The following is a 14,342-nucleotide window of genomic DNA, read 5'->3' on the forward strand; positions in this document are numbered from 1 at the left end:
AGAGCAGAGTATATTTTCAAAGTCAGAGTGTTTACCACTCATATTTTTACTGAAAGAAATAATGAAAGATGTATTCTCATAAGAAAGTAATAACCTCACATGCAAAAGCAATGGTAAGTAGGGGCGCCTGGGTGGCTTAGTCGGTTAAGCGTCCGACTTTCGCTCAGGTCATGATCTCGCGGTTCGTGGGTTCGAGCCCCGCGTTGGGCTCTGTGCTGACTGCCAGCTCAGAGCCTGGAGCCTGCTTCAGTCTCTGACTCCCTCTCTCTCTGACCCTCCCCTGCTCACTGTCTCTCTCTCTCTGTCCTAGAAATAAAAAAAAAAAAAAAAAAACATTAAAAAAAGAAAGCAATGGTAAGTAAAAAAATTCAAAACCATGTGGGTAAACCTAGTATAGAACTGGGAAAAATAAATATAATGATTAATACTGAAAGATGGAACTGAACAATGATAATGGTAGACAGAAAAGGAGTTTATTGGTATTCAAGCATCTTAAGATCCTTGGTTTGGGAGGAATGAGAGAGATATTGACTAAGTTTAGATGCTGATGGTATTTAGAATATTCATGTAAATGTAAGGGTAGCAAAGTTTTAAAAGGTGAAATGTATAATATACAAACTAAATCAATTGATGTCAGGCTCATAGGCAATAATTTAAGTTAGTAATAACTAACATAAATTTACTAAGTGCTTTACAAATAGTAAGTCATTTAATCCTTAGAGCAATTTTATTGACTAAGTAGCATAATTGTCCTAATTCTGGCTCCAGAATTCATACTCTTAACCACTATGCTAATGTTTTCTATATCTCTTGTTTGATTATAGTTGTAGTGGATGTCAATAATTTCTACATAGTTGGCAATAAAGAATGGTAAATGTGGCATCCAAAGATATACAAAATACTAGCAATTAATATACAGAACAGGATCTTCATAGCTAAAAATAAAAGCAGAACTATAATAATGATATTTTTTCTTGGCAATCAGTGAAGGATAGGGAGACACAAAAGCATCCCTAAAACTCAAGTACCAGAAACTAGCAATGGATTCGATGATATGTGAGAATTTATTATAGAATTTATTATTATATTTATTAATATAGAATTTATTATAGAATTTGACATTGCAAATCAGTAGGATAAAGACACATTACTTAATAAATGGAGGAACAATTGGATAGTAACCTTGAGAAAGGAGACCTACCTTACTCCTTACACACACAAAAAAATTCAAGTAGACCAAGGATTTGAATGTAAAGTCTTGGAAGAAGAAAGATAGGATTGTTTACATATTTTTATGCTGTGAAATCTTCTTCTGATTGTGTACCACCCAGAAGCAAAAGCAAAGTCATCAAACTTTTTTCTGAAACTTTTATGCAGCGAAAAATAGCATAAACAAATCTGCAGAGGGCTCCAGTTTTCCCACCCACCACCTCAGTGAGCAATTCTGCATGTATCTGTTTTATATATTGGTGCTCAATGTAAGATTCCATTTAAAAGAATGTTCTATTGCTAGAATAAGAAGAGAAAGAGGAGGAAGTTGAAAAGCACTCTCTCCTCATCTACAATGAAGCAGAGGGCAGTTAATCAATCTGGTCACAAAGTTAGCAGCATAATCTGGTCCAAACTTGTGCTATTCTGTTTTTGTTTTTGTTTTTGTTTTCACTACCCTTCGTTAAGATTAAATGAAACACTACAAAGCCCTTAAAATAAATCCTATTTTGCAGTAATTGAATAGGTACCCTATTAACTTTTTCTGCCTCTAGTCCTCAGTAGTTTTGATGGTTTTAAACCTTTTTCATATCTCCCATTATTGATTATTTAATTACTTATAGCACTACAGAGTCTAAAAATGTGCAGGTTAGAAAAAATGTAAGAGACTTCTCAAAGAAATATACAGTGTGTGTGTGTGTGTGTGTGTGTGTTTCGGTTATTTAAAATTCCTTTTAATGTTTATTTATTTTTGAGAGAGACAAAGGCAGAGCGTGAGTGGAGGAGGGGCAGAGAGAAGGAGACATAGAATCTGAAGTAGGCTCCAGGCTCTGAGCTGTCTGCATAGAGCCTGATGCGGGGCTAGAATTTACAATCTGAGACATTATGTATGACCTGAGCAGAAGTTGGACGCCTAACCGACTGAGCCACCCAGGTGCCCCTGTGTTTCCTGTGTATCTTAAAATTACTCCAAACAATTAAACATTTGTTAGAAACATTTTATAACCAAATCATAAATATCTTATTATAAGGAGGTGTCACCTTCGAGGCAATTCTGTAGCATAGATACCATGGTTATTATTACAACTCCAGAAAGCCTTTTTGCATGCTAGACATATAAAGTTACTTCATGAAAATAAATCTGTATCTATATCTCTATATTCTTACATATGATTTGATGTTTTGTATGTGAATATTATTTTTCAGTTTTTTTTGGTCAGAATGATTGATAGTTCAGTTGCTCTTGTTAAGCATTAATAGCCCAATTATAGTTCGAAAAATAAAACAAAAATTTATCTCACAGTAAGGAAAAATAATCTGCCTTTTATTTAATCCTTAATCAAGTTATTTGTAGTCTTAGAGTTACCACTTTCAAAATTTTCACTCAATGGCTGAGATTTGTTTAAAATGTTACCATCTTTCTGTAAAAACTCTTGTCATTCTGTGAATGAATATTAAATCCTCCCCATGAATGAGTTCATTTTCACCCAAATTGTTACAAAATTTATCTAACATGCTAACATTTTACAGCTTTAATGTTATTGCTTAATTTATTAAACATAATAATTATAGAAAAAAATCATGAAATGCCAGGAAAACTAATACAAAGATTAAAGGCATTTATAGTGAACTAATCTACAAATCAAATGAGTTTATTACAAAAATAGTTATACTCTAATAATAGGACTCTTTATAGACCCAATTAAAAGCACCCAACAAAGATGATCTTCTTTAAGCTACCTCATTAGAGGCTAAGAAAGCTTTTGAAGTTTAACTGGATCAACATTTTCTGATACTTCACACATTTTGATTTAATTTTCTTATTTGTAAGAGGATCAGGTTCATTTTATAATAGGTTCAGAGCTTTATCTAAGTCCTAGCCAATGAGTCACTAATATTTTTACTTTTAAAATAGAAGCAAAGTGCCAGTTTGAAGATTTTATGAAATTAAGAAAAATATTTTACCCTAATTCTTATGGAGACAGTAAAACTTTAGCAAACAGTATTCTGCATATTGAAACAAATAATAAGTGACTGTATTTTGAACCCCAGTTCATTAAGAATTTTCAGTAATGATCTGATACAGGCAATTTCCTTAGGCAAGAATACAAATGATCATGTAAGCTAGTCCACAAAAAATCATGGTAGGGGCACCTGGGTGGCTCAGTTGATTAAGTATCTGATTTTGGCTCAGGTGATGATCTCACAGTTTCATGAGTTTGAGTCCTGCATCCGGCTCTGAGCCCGCCTGAGATTTTCCACCGCTCCCTCTCTCTGCCCCTCCCCCACTCACACTTTCTCTGTCTCTCCCAAAATAAATAAATAAACTTGAAAAAAATCATAGTGTAGAATCACAATATTGTACACCTGAAACTAATAGAACGCTGTATGTTAACTCTACTGGAATTAAAGTTTTTAAACAAGGAAACAAATTATGGTGTAGAAATACTGAGCCACTATGTCTTCAGTCATCCTCATTTTTGGCTACTATGCATCCTAACAATTTTAGGGAGGTACTTTAGCTTCTTTCATCTACAAACTCCTCAAGTAGTAAATGGAAGATAGGACATTATAACTCAAAACTTTGAATATCTCCCTGTACATCTTGTTTCAAAGCTATTAAAAATGGAAATGCTTTATACTGTCCTTACAGTTGATAAAGTCTTATTTATTTATTTATAAAGTTCTTCAAAATTGTCATTCTATGTCTTTTATGGAATAGAGGACATTCAACATTTTTCTTCAGATAATAGCCTTCATTTGAATTCACCCCTTAGTTTTTTTCTAGGTTAAAAAACTCAAATTATTCTCATCTTTATTCATGTTTTCTATTATTAAAACAATGACTACTATTGTTTTTTCTTTTTCTTAAATTGTGTTGATAAAAGTTAGATGTCAGATTTCAAAAAGGGCCTTGTCAATGCCAAAAACAGGAAGAGATTACTTTCTTGCACGTGCTTATTAAAACGAGAATGGAAATATACAAATAAAAAAGATGGAGATTTTGGTGAGCCTCACAACCATTGGTAGATGTAAGTGAAGGGAAATACATTCTAAACACCAAATCTAACCATGAAAATGGCCAGAAGTAGAACATTATTTGCAAAAGGGCATCTCTTTGGAACAAGCAGAGAAAATATGATGGATGATTGATCCGCAAAAATGAAAACTAGACTTTCTTTAAAGATTAAATGTATTGTTTATCCACCAGTATTCATAACAAGTCAGCTTTTACTGTGGATCACCACAGTCATTTTACTCCTGAGTAAACCAGGAGTATGATATTACACACCAGTTTCAATGTCATTGGAAAAAAGTCAGAATTTGGGAATATTTATGCAAAATTAATAACATGAAACAGGACAGGCATATTTTGAAGTAAAAAATTAATGGGGAGGGGTGCCTGGGTGGCTCAGTTGGTTAAGCATATGACTCAACTTTTGGTTTTAGCTCCAGTCATGATCTCATTTTGTGGGTTCGAGCCCCACATTGGGCTGTGACCATGTGGAGCCTGCTTGGGATTCTTTCTCTCTCCCTCTCTATCTGCCCCTCCCCCATTCTCTTTCTGAAAATAAATAAACATTAGAAAATAATAAAAAATTTTAAGAACTATCTTGTGTACTACCTGTGGAAACTCATAATAAACAAAAAGAAATATACCATATTTTGATGTTGCCTGTTAATCACTTTAGATAATGAGTAGATAGAATGAATAGAAAGATCAAACTCATCCGTGGGTCTTTATTATATTACATACTTCCCTCACTCTGTGCTCAAAATTTGAGTTTTCAGAATAGTTGTTAATAAGTTTCCTCTGTTATTTGCAAATGTAGTGGACAAACCTATGACTGTTCACTATTGGGTGTAGCCTCCCTGAAACATTGCAATCTGAGTGGACTGCCAAGCCCATATATATTTGCCTAGCTCAGAAAGGAGGTGACCAAATGCAATCTATAATATAGAATACAACCTAAACTTAATATTATATTTCTTTCTACTTTAGAAAAATAAATTTATAACACAGAAGGAAATGACAGTAATTGCACACAAGTTGCTTTTCCAAATATATATATACGTATATATCTATATGACATATATATGTATGTATCTATATATATATGTCACTGGTTACTGTGAATTTTGACTCTGCTACTAACAACATGACCTTTCCCATGTGATGTATCTTCTTTGGGTTTTATTTTACTGAAGTGCAAAATGAAGAGTTTGAAAGTATGCAGAAAAGGACGCATAACTCCATAGTAAAGAATGTGCCAAAGTCATGAATTGGCATTTCAGAAAAGAGAAAATATAAATAGCCAACAAACATACGATAGGTATGTTCAACTAGCAATCATGAACATGCAAAGTAAAGCAAAATAATATATCATTTTTTCCTATTAGATTGGCAAAAATTAAGAAGTCTAACAAAATTATATGTTGGTGACAAAACAATAAGCAACTTTGAAGATTATTGGCATACAGTTTGGTATTATTTATTGAAACTGACAACATGCATACCTTAGAACCCAGCCACTTTACTTCTAGGTGTATATTGTTGAGAATCTCTCAGTCAAATAGAGAAGGAAAGCATAGAATATTTAAGTAGCATTGTTTGTGATAACAAAAAACTGGAAACAACCCAAATGTCCATCAGCTGGAGAACTGATAAAGAGTACTATAGCCAGACAACAATGAAAAACCTGGAGAAGATATAGGGACAGTTATTAGAAATTTGCAATTCTTCAGAATGTACATAGTAATTCAAACTTTAAGCCTGAATAAAATCATACATAAAGTCCTGTGCAGTGAAAAGAGAAATGGGTGGGAAACAAAGACATAAACCTTTGTTTTAATAATCATCTAATATCAATTTCCTTTTTCCATTATAGATTTAATGCTATTTTTATGTCTTTTGTAAGGTGTCTTTCATCAGAAGTCTTTTTGTTATGTACAAAATTATATTGTAATATAAATAATCACCGTCTTTTTTTCCTTTCAGACCATATTGGGTTTGGGGCCCCTGGGTAGCTCAGTCACTTAGGCCTCTGACTCTTGATCTTGGCTCAGGTCATGATCTCAGATTCTGGGTTTGAGCCCTGCATCTGGCTCTGTGCTGATGGTGGGGAGCCTGCTTGAGATTCTGTCTCTCCTCTCTGCCCCTTATCTGCTGTGCGCGCTCTCTCTCTCTATCTCAAAACAAATAAATAAACTTGAAAAAAGAATATATTGGGTTTCTAAACTTAAGACACATCAGTTTGGAATTATTTCATTCTTATTTATTTTGCAAGAATATACTAAATTAAATTTTAGGGGTTTCTTGAAGAGATAGGTTATGCTTTTTAGCCAGTAGTAACTTAAATATAGACTCTAGACTCTGATTTATCCCCTTTATGATATCCTTTCTTTGTAGATGTTAAGAAAATTCTTTGTTGAATTGTTCCCTCAGTAAAAGAGAAATATGGAAATGACTTGAGATTACATTTTATTGACACCAAGGATACTTAGGCCACATCACCAAAAAAAATTATGGCAACATCAGTAGTGCCTTTTAAATTAAATGACAAATTGGAAGTGTTTAACAACATATGGTCGCTTTTCCTTGACATATATGATTAAGAATATATCTTTTTATCAAAATGTAAAATACCATCTGGCAGAAGTAACAATTATTTTATTGGCCTTATACATTAAATTAATTCACTGTACTTTAAAGAGTAAATATTTTCCTATTTTTCCTTTTTCTTGTGCTAGATCTATATTTATTTATAATACTCAAAAGCTGCATAACTCGAAAACTATAATTAGGTGTAACAATTAAAATTGATTTTAAATTTTGAACAGAAAACAATGTGCTTCTTAAATTCTTTCCAAACATTTCTTTAAAATTCAAATGGCAGCAGCTCTTTTCTGATGTTCATAATTGTAAAGCTTGGCTATCTGAAAATTTACTGTTACAATTTCTTATTAGACACATGGTCAGACTTTGCATATGAAAGGAATTATATGTATATGTACATAGTGCCCTTTACAAACAGGAAGAAATTTTTATAATAAGGATGAGGCATATTGAGCAGCTATGTAATAATGCTACTAGCCAGAGTTATCTATTCAGTTAACAAACCTCTCAGGGGGCGCCTGCGTGGCTCAGTCAGTTGGGCTCTGACTCCGGCTCAGGTCATGATCTTACGGGTTCATGGGTTTGAGCCCCACGTCTGGCTCTGTGCCAACGGCTAGCTCAGAGCCTGGAGCCTCTTTCGGATTCTGTGTCTCCATCTCTCTCTGACCCTTCCCTGCTCATGCTCTCTCTCTCTCTCAGAAATCAATAAAATATTTTTAAAAAATTAAAAAAAAACCCATCATTTAAAAAATAACAAAAAAACAAAAACCAAACCTCTTAGGTTCAGAAGATACCAAATGAGCAGGAAAGTTTCTCTCTGACACAATGTACATTACATATTTAATAATGTGAGCTTTGGCAATTTATCATTTTAGGAAACATATCAAACAGTTCACAGTTCTGTTCACTGTAGTGTTCTCCAAAGCCACACTGGGACTAATCCAAACAATGAATGCTTTAAACATTAGCTTGTAATATTTATGTGGCCATTTAAATTCCATAAATTTAATTATTTTATTTACATTTTTTTTAACGTTTATTTATTTTGAGAGACAGAGCATGAGTGAGGAAGGGGCAGAGAGAGAAGGAGACACAAAATCCGAAGCAGGCTCCAGGCTCTGAGCTGTCAGCACAGAGTCGGACGAGGGGATCAAACCCACAAACTGAGATCATGATCTGAGCTGAAGCTGGACGCTCAACAAACTGAGTCACCCAGGCACCCTAACTGTTTATTTTTAAAAAGTTGATTATTTCAAAGGGAGCTGTGTCTGGATTTAAAATGTTTCCAATCCTTTTGAGTATAGTTAGGAAGCAAAGTACTTAGACAAGTAATACTTCAATATTCAATAACAATTTTTAGTACCTATTTTTGGTCAGGCCATGTTCTCTAATCTGAAGAAATTTAAAGGTTAGATGGAAAGTACAAAAGGAGATTATAGAGTAGGATTATAGGGTAAGATACATGAGTAGTATTAACTAACCTCTCTCCCAAAACGATAGGGTGAAGTGTGATAGCAGATGAGAGAAAGGACATTTCAGATAGGAGAAATAATAGGTTTGAGTATTCTTGAGGCATGAAACAATATGGTTTCAAATACTTCAGTATAACCAAGGACAGGGATAAAATAACAAATTTGAGGATTTTTTTCTTCTTTTATTTGTTTATTTTTTATTTTTTATTTTAATTTATTTTATTTTTTTAACTTATTTTTTAATGTCTATTTATTTTGAGAGGGGGAGGAAGTGCAGAGAGAGAGAGGGAGAGAGAGAATCCCAAGCAGGCTCTGAGCTGTCAGCACATAGCTTGACATGGGGCTCTATCTCACAAATTGTGAGATTATGATTTGATCCAAAATCAAGAGTTGGATGCTTAACCGACTAAGCCACCCAGGTCCTCCGAGGACTTTTTTCTTCTTTTAAATCAACTTTTGGTAGTGCAAATAATACACAATAAAATGTACCCATTTTAAGTGTACTACTTGATAAGTTTTGACAAATCAACACCACAAAAAAGATATATACATATAGAATATTTCCAAGAACCCCAAAAATTCTTGTACACTCCATGCAATCAATTCTCCCACTTAACTCCACTTTAAAGCCCCAAGATAACCCCTGATCTGCTTCCTGTTACTATATATTTGATTTCATTTGTTTAGAGTTTCATTAAAATGATGTTATACAGTATGTACTCTTTTGGTCTCACTTCTTTTCCTCGGCATGATGTTTTTGAAAGTCATCTTTGTTGTTGCACCTATCATTAGTTCTCTTCTTAATTGCTGAGTATTGTAGCATTATAAGGACATATTACACTTTATCCATTTACCATTTGGGAAACATTTGGATTATTTCCAGTTTAGGGCTATTATTAATAAAACTGCTATAAACTATCACATTCAAGTCTTGGTGTGGATATATGTTTTTATTTGTTTTTGATAAATACATACAGTGGAGTTGCTAGGTCAAATGGTAGTTGTATTTTTAACTTTATATAAAAAAAACAGCAGGACAATGTCCAAAGTGGTTGTACCATTTTAGTTTCTGTTTGCAGAGTATATATGTTTTTCATCTTTTTAGTTTCAATATATTTGTGTCTTTGAATCTAAACTGTGTCTCTTGTACTGCAGATAGTTGTATCTTTTTAAAAATAGATTCTGCAGGGCACCTGAGTGGCTCAGTCGGTTGAGCATCTGACTTCGGCTCAGGTCATGATCTCATGGTTTGTGGGCTTGAGCCCCAAGTCAGGCTCTGTGCTGACAGCCCAGAGCCTGGAGCCTGCTTCGGATTCTTTGTCTCCCTCTCTCTCTGCTCCTCTCCCACTCATACTCTATCTCTCTCAAAGATAAACAAATATTTAAAAAAATAAAAAATAATAAAAATACATTCTGCAGATTTCTGCCTTTTAATCAGAATGTTTAATCCATTTATATGTAATGTAATTACTGATAAGGTACTATTTACACCTGACATTTTGCTATATGTTTGCTATATGTTTTGCTATATGTTTGTTATATGTTGGTTTTTTTGCTATTGTTTTATTCCTTCATTACAGCTGCCTTTTCTGTTAAATACATATTTGCTAGTGTACCATTTTAATTCTTTTCTCATTTCTTTTATTATATGTCTTTTGATTATTTTCTTAGTAGTTTCTCAGGGGATTATAATAATTAAGTTATAACCATATAGTTCAGATTAATACCAGCTTTATTTTTATTTATTTATTTTTTTGAAGCTTATTTATTTTGAGAGAGACAGACACAGTGCAAGATGGGGTGGGACAGTGAGTGAGGGAGAGAGAGGATCCCAAGCAGGCTCCGTGCTGTCAGTGCAGAGTCTGACTCAGGGCTCAAACTCAGGAAATCTTGAGATTATTACCTGAACCAAAACCAAGAGTAGGATGCTTAATCAACTGAGCCATGCAGATGCCCCAATACCAACTTACTTTTAATAGTATTCAAAACCTTTACTACTATATAGCTTCATTCCCTCCCCCACTTTGTGCTGTTATTGTGATACAAATTACATCTTTAAACATAATATGCCAACACAGAATATTATTATCGCTTTATGCAGTTAACTTTTAACTCAAATAGTAAAAACTGAATTACAACAAAAATTTATTTAAACTGTCTTTCATATTTACTTATGTAGCTATCTTTACAAGTGTCCTCTATTTCTTCATGAGGATTGGTGTTATTGTCTAGTGTCCTTTCATTCAACCTGAAGGACTCCCTTTAGTATGTCTTGTAGGGCACATTTCCTAATGATTAATTCTCTCTATTTTTCTTTATACATATATTTTGGAAATATATTAATTTCTTTTTCATTTTTGAGGAATAGTTTTCCTAGATAGAGAACTCTTGGTTGATGTTTTTTTTTTTCTTTCAGCATTTTGAATACATCATCCCACTGCTTTCTGCTTCCACAGCCTTCATTGTAAAATTTATTGAGGATTATGTGACGAGTGGCTTTTTTCTTGACACTCTCGATTCTCTTCTTGGCCTTAGCTCTCAGTAGGTTGATTATAATGTGTCCAGGTGTGGGTTTTTTTGAGTTTAGCCCATTTGGAATTTATTAATCTTCTTGGATTGATAGATTAGTGTTTTTCATCAAATTTGGGAAGTTTTTGACCATTATTTCTTCAAATACTTCTGTCTTTTTCTCTTTTTCCTCCAAGACTCCCATTATACATATGTTGGTATGCCTGAGTATTTTCTACAGACTTCTGTGACTCTATTGTGTTTCTTCATTTGCTTTTCTATTTGTTTCCAAACTTGATCATCTTAACTAATCTATATTCAAATTTGCTCATTGTTTTTCCATTTGCTCAAATCTGCTATTGAGCTCCTGTAATAAAATTTTCACTTCAGCTATACTTTTCTACTTGACAATTTTTTAAAAAATTATTCTTCTTTATTGATTTTATCTATTTGGTTAACATTCTCCTCATACTTTCCTCTCGTTCTTTAGACATGTTTCCTCTAGTTTCTTTTGGCTTTGTGAATATATTTAATTTTATTTATTTATTTATTTTTTTGAGAGAGAGGCCATGTAAGGGAAAGACAGAGAAAATCTTAAACATTTAACATGGAGCATGACACAGGGCTTGATACCATGACCCTGGGATCATGACCTGAGCTGAAATCCAGAGTCAGACACTCAACTGACTGAGTCACCCAGGAGCCCCTAAAATATCTCATATAAAGTCTTTATGTAGTAAGTTCAACGTACGGGCTTCCTCAGGGATAGTTTGTATTAATTGCTTTTTTCTCTATGTGTGGGACATACATTATTATTTCCTTGCATGTATTGTATTTAATAATTTTTTTTTATTTTGAAAACTGGACATTTCAAATAATAGAATGTGGCAACTTTGGAAATCAGACTCTACTCTCTCCCCAGGGTTTTTGTTTGTTTGTTAGAGTAGCTGTTGGTTTAGTGACTTTTTTTAATGCAGTCCTTAAAGTCTATATTCTTTGTTGTGTGTAATCGGTGAAGTCTTTGCTCAGTTAGCTTAGTGATCATCTGATGACTGGACAGAGATTTCCTTAAACATCTTCAACCAATAATTCTAGTCTTTGCTGAGGGGCTTAATATGTGTGTTGGGGCATGCCTTCAGCACTGAGCCAGGGGAGTTTACACCTGTTTTAGTTTTCCTTTCTTGCTTGTGTAGAGCCTCAAGGTCAGACAGAGGTGAGAGCTTGGAGCCTTCTCAGATCTTTTCAGACCATTCACAGAGTCCTAGATATGCACATGTCCCTAAGCATGCATATTACCTTCTAGATTCCCAGGAATGTCTCAAGAGTTTTTCATAGATCCTATGAACATTTCATTCCTTAACTAATACTTTAGTATAGCTGGAAGCAAGAGTGCTCTAAACAAAGTTGAAGGATTTTTGACCTTAGTACTGATTGTTGGGGGAGTCACTGGTGAAATTTTAAGCAAAGAAGGGTCATACCTGTATTTATGTAGCTGAAAAAAATCTTTGTTCATAAAGTGGAGAATGCATTGAAGAGGGACAAACTGAAAGCAGGGAGATTAAGATTATTGCTGCATTCTAGGAAAAAAAAAAAGCTGAAGGCTTTTAGTTACGGTTGAAGCAGAGGGAATGAAAAAGGTGAGTGGTGGAATGGAAAAGGTCTTTTATAGATTAAATCCTTCCTGATTTCTAAGGTCATTAGTTGGGAGGTCAGTGGAAATAGGTGAATAGGAGAGAAATGTCAGCTCATAGGTCTGATTAGGAAGCCTAATCAGCTGAAGGATGGGCTCATTCACAAAAAAAGCAAATAGAACAGGCACGGGGAACATAAGGATGTTGATCCAAACATAGTATTACATATGGTTAAAATAACCCATGGGTTTTTTTGTTTGTTTGTTTGTTTGTTTGTAGATAGAAATGGAGTATCTTTAAGAGGGAAATTCAGTATAATTATGCCCACTCAAGTAGCTTTGGATTCAGATGCTGTAATCCCTCCTTTTCCTCTATTCAGGGGATTCATCATCATTTTTGATTTAGGAATGCTTTAAAGATGCTTATTATTTGGAATATATTTGATAAAGTGAGAGGAACTTGGTGAACATGTTGCCCTAATTAGAGCCTGTTTGATATAAATTTGTCAATAATCAGTCATTGCTTGTGTAGTTTTGCTATCTGAAAACCTAGCACAGAGCAGATTATGGGTGAAACGTTGTTGATGCTAATTCTATGGAGAAACGTCAGTAAATGATTTTTTTAAGCCCTGTAAATTGGGCTTAAAATAGGTGTTTTTAACATTTGGGAAACGTTGGTTTTCCTTGAAATCCAATCCCTGGAAAGCGCGAAAACAAGGAGGCGGGCAGACAGCACTCTGGAAGAGAATCTCTGACCGATTTCCCCTCTTTTTACACTCTCCCTTTTCTGCTTCTCAGTTGACCGAGTTCAAACGAGCCTTGCAGTTTTCGAGTAGGACCGTGGTGAACACCCAAACTAAAGGGGTTCTGGTTTCTGCAGCCCTGTAGGTACATTTCCTAGCCTGTCACCTCCTGGGCCCCGTAGGCCGGCGTCCCAGATCTCGACCGCGGCCTGGACGCGCAGAGGAGGGGAGGAAAAAGGGTTCGGGGGGGTGGGGGGTGGGAAGGAAAGGGTGAATGTCTGAGGGCGGGAGTGGCGCGGGCGCTGACTTCCGTCCCGCCCTCCCAGCCTAGCCTGGAGAAGCCGGCTGCCCGCGCCGTCCGGGTGGCGCACTCCTCCCGGGACGCCCGCCGAACTCCCGAGCCGTCTCCAATTGGCCGTCGGGGGAACGGAAGCCGAAGCCGAGCTGTGAACCCGGAAGTGCTTCGCCGCGGAGGCCCGGGCGACTCTTTTGAATGGAATAGGGCTGATTCATCGCCGGTTCGCGGAGCCAGAGCCCGGCGGAGTCCGAGTCGCCGGTGCCGCTGCTGCAGTCTCCGCCGCCTCCGCGTCACCGCAGGTGGGAGACGAAAATCCAGACCGTGGCCTCCCGTCCCGCCCGCTTTCAGGTAAGACGGGGAAGGCAGGGCCCCGGAGGTTCGCGGAGGCTGCCGAGCTAGGCCGCCGCCAGCCCCGTGCTTTCCTGAGTCACGTTGCCCAGCCGGGTTGCCGCTGGAGGCCTGGGCCCTGAGGGAGGAGCCCAGGCTCCGTCGTACTCCTTGCCGGTTACTCGGATCTCTTCTAAGTTAGGTCTGGATGTAGTCTCCTTCTTCCAGGAGTTTCTGCTTCGCTGAATTCATCACATTTGGGGGGACCCTCTTCTCCCTATACCAGGAGAACCCTTTGTGTGGCCTCTGTGTGTGCTCTGTTGGTAGTTACGCCGATGTTGAGAAACTTCAAAGCAGGCAGAGGAAACAAGGGAGAGGGAATAAAATTAACCTTCTCATTGAAGGCATGCTTGCTTTAAAATCACTTGTCCTACCCATGGGTCTTGATTCCCCCCCCCTCCCTTTTTTTTTAGTGTTAGGATTTCAGTTCCCTTCAAAAACCGAACAAAACTCCCAGAGATGCACTGGTGTTTAGCCT

General features: G+C 36.1%; 1 protein-coding gene across 1 annotated transcript in view; it reads left to right on the forward strand.

Moving 5' to 3' along the window:
* Positions 1-13,548: 13,548 nt before the first annotated feature.
* The window catches only part of PSMD14 (proteasome 26S subunit, non-ATPase 14), a 101,476-nt gene continuing 100,682 nt past the window's right edge, over positions 13,549-14,342 (forward strand). The window contains exon 1 of the mRNA XM_039253449.1: positions 13,549-13,825. The gene's annotated coding sequence lies outside the window, so the exon portion shown is untranslated. The remainder of the gene's footprint in view (positions 13,826-14,342) is intronic.

The sequence above is a fragment of the Hyaena hyaena genome, unplaced genomic scaffold (genome assembly GCF_003009895.1).
Source record: "Hyaena hyaena isolate Hyena2069 unplaced genomic scaffold, ASM300989v1 scaffold_450, whole genome shotgun sequence".
NCBI lineage: Eukaryota > Metazoa > Chordata > Mammalia > Carnivora > Hyaenidae > Hyaena > Hyaena hyaena.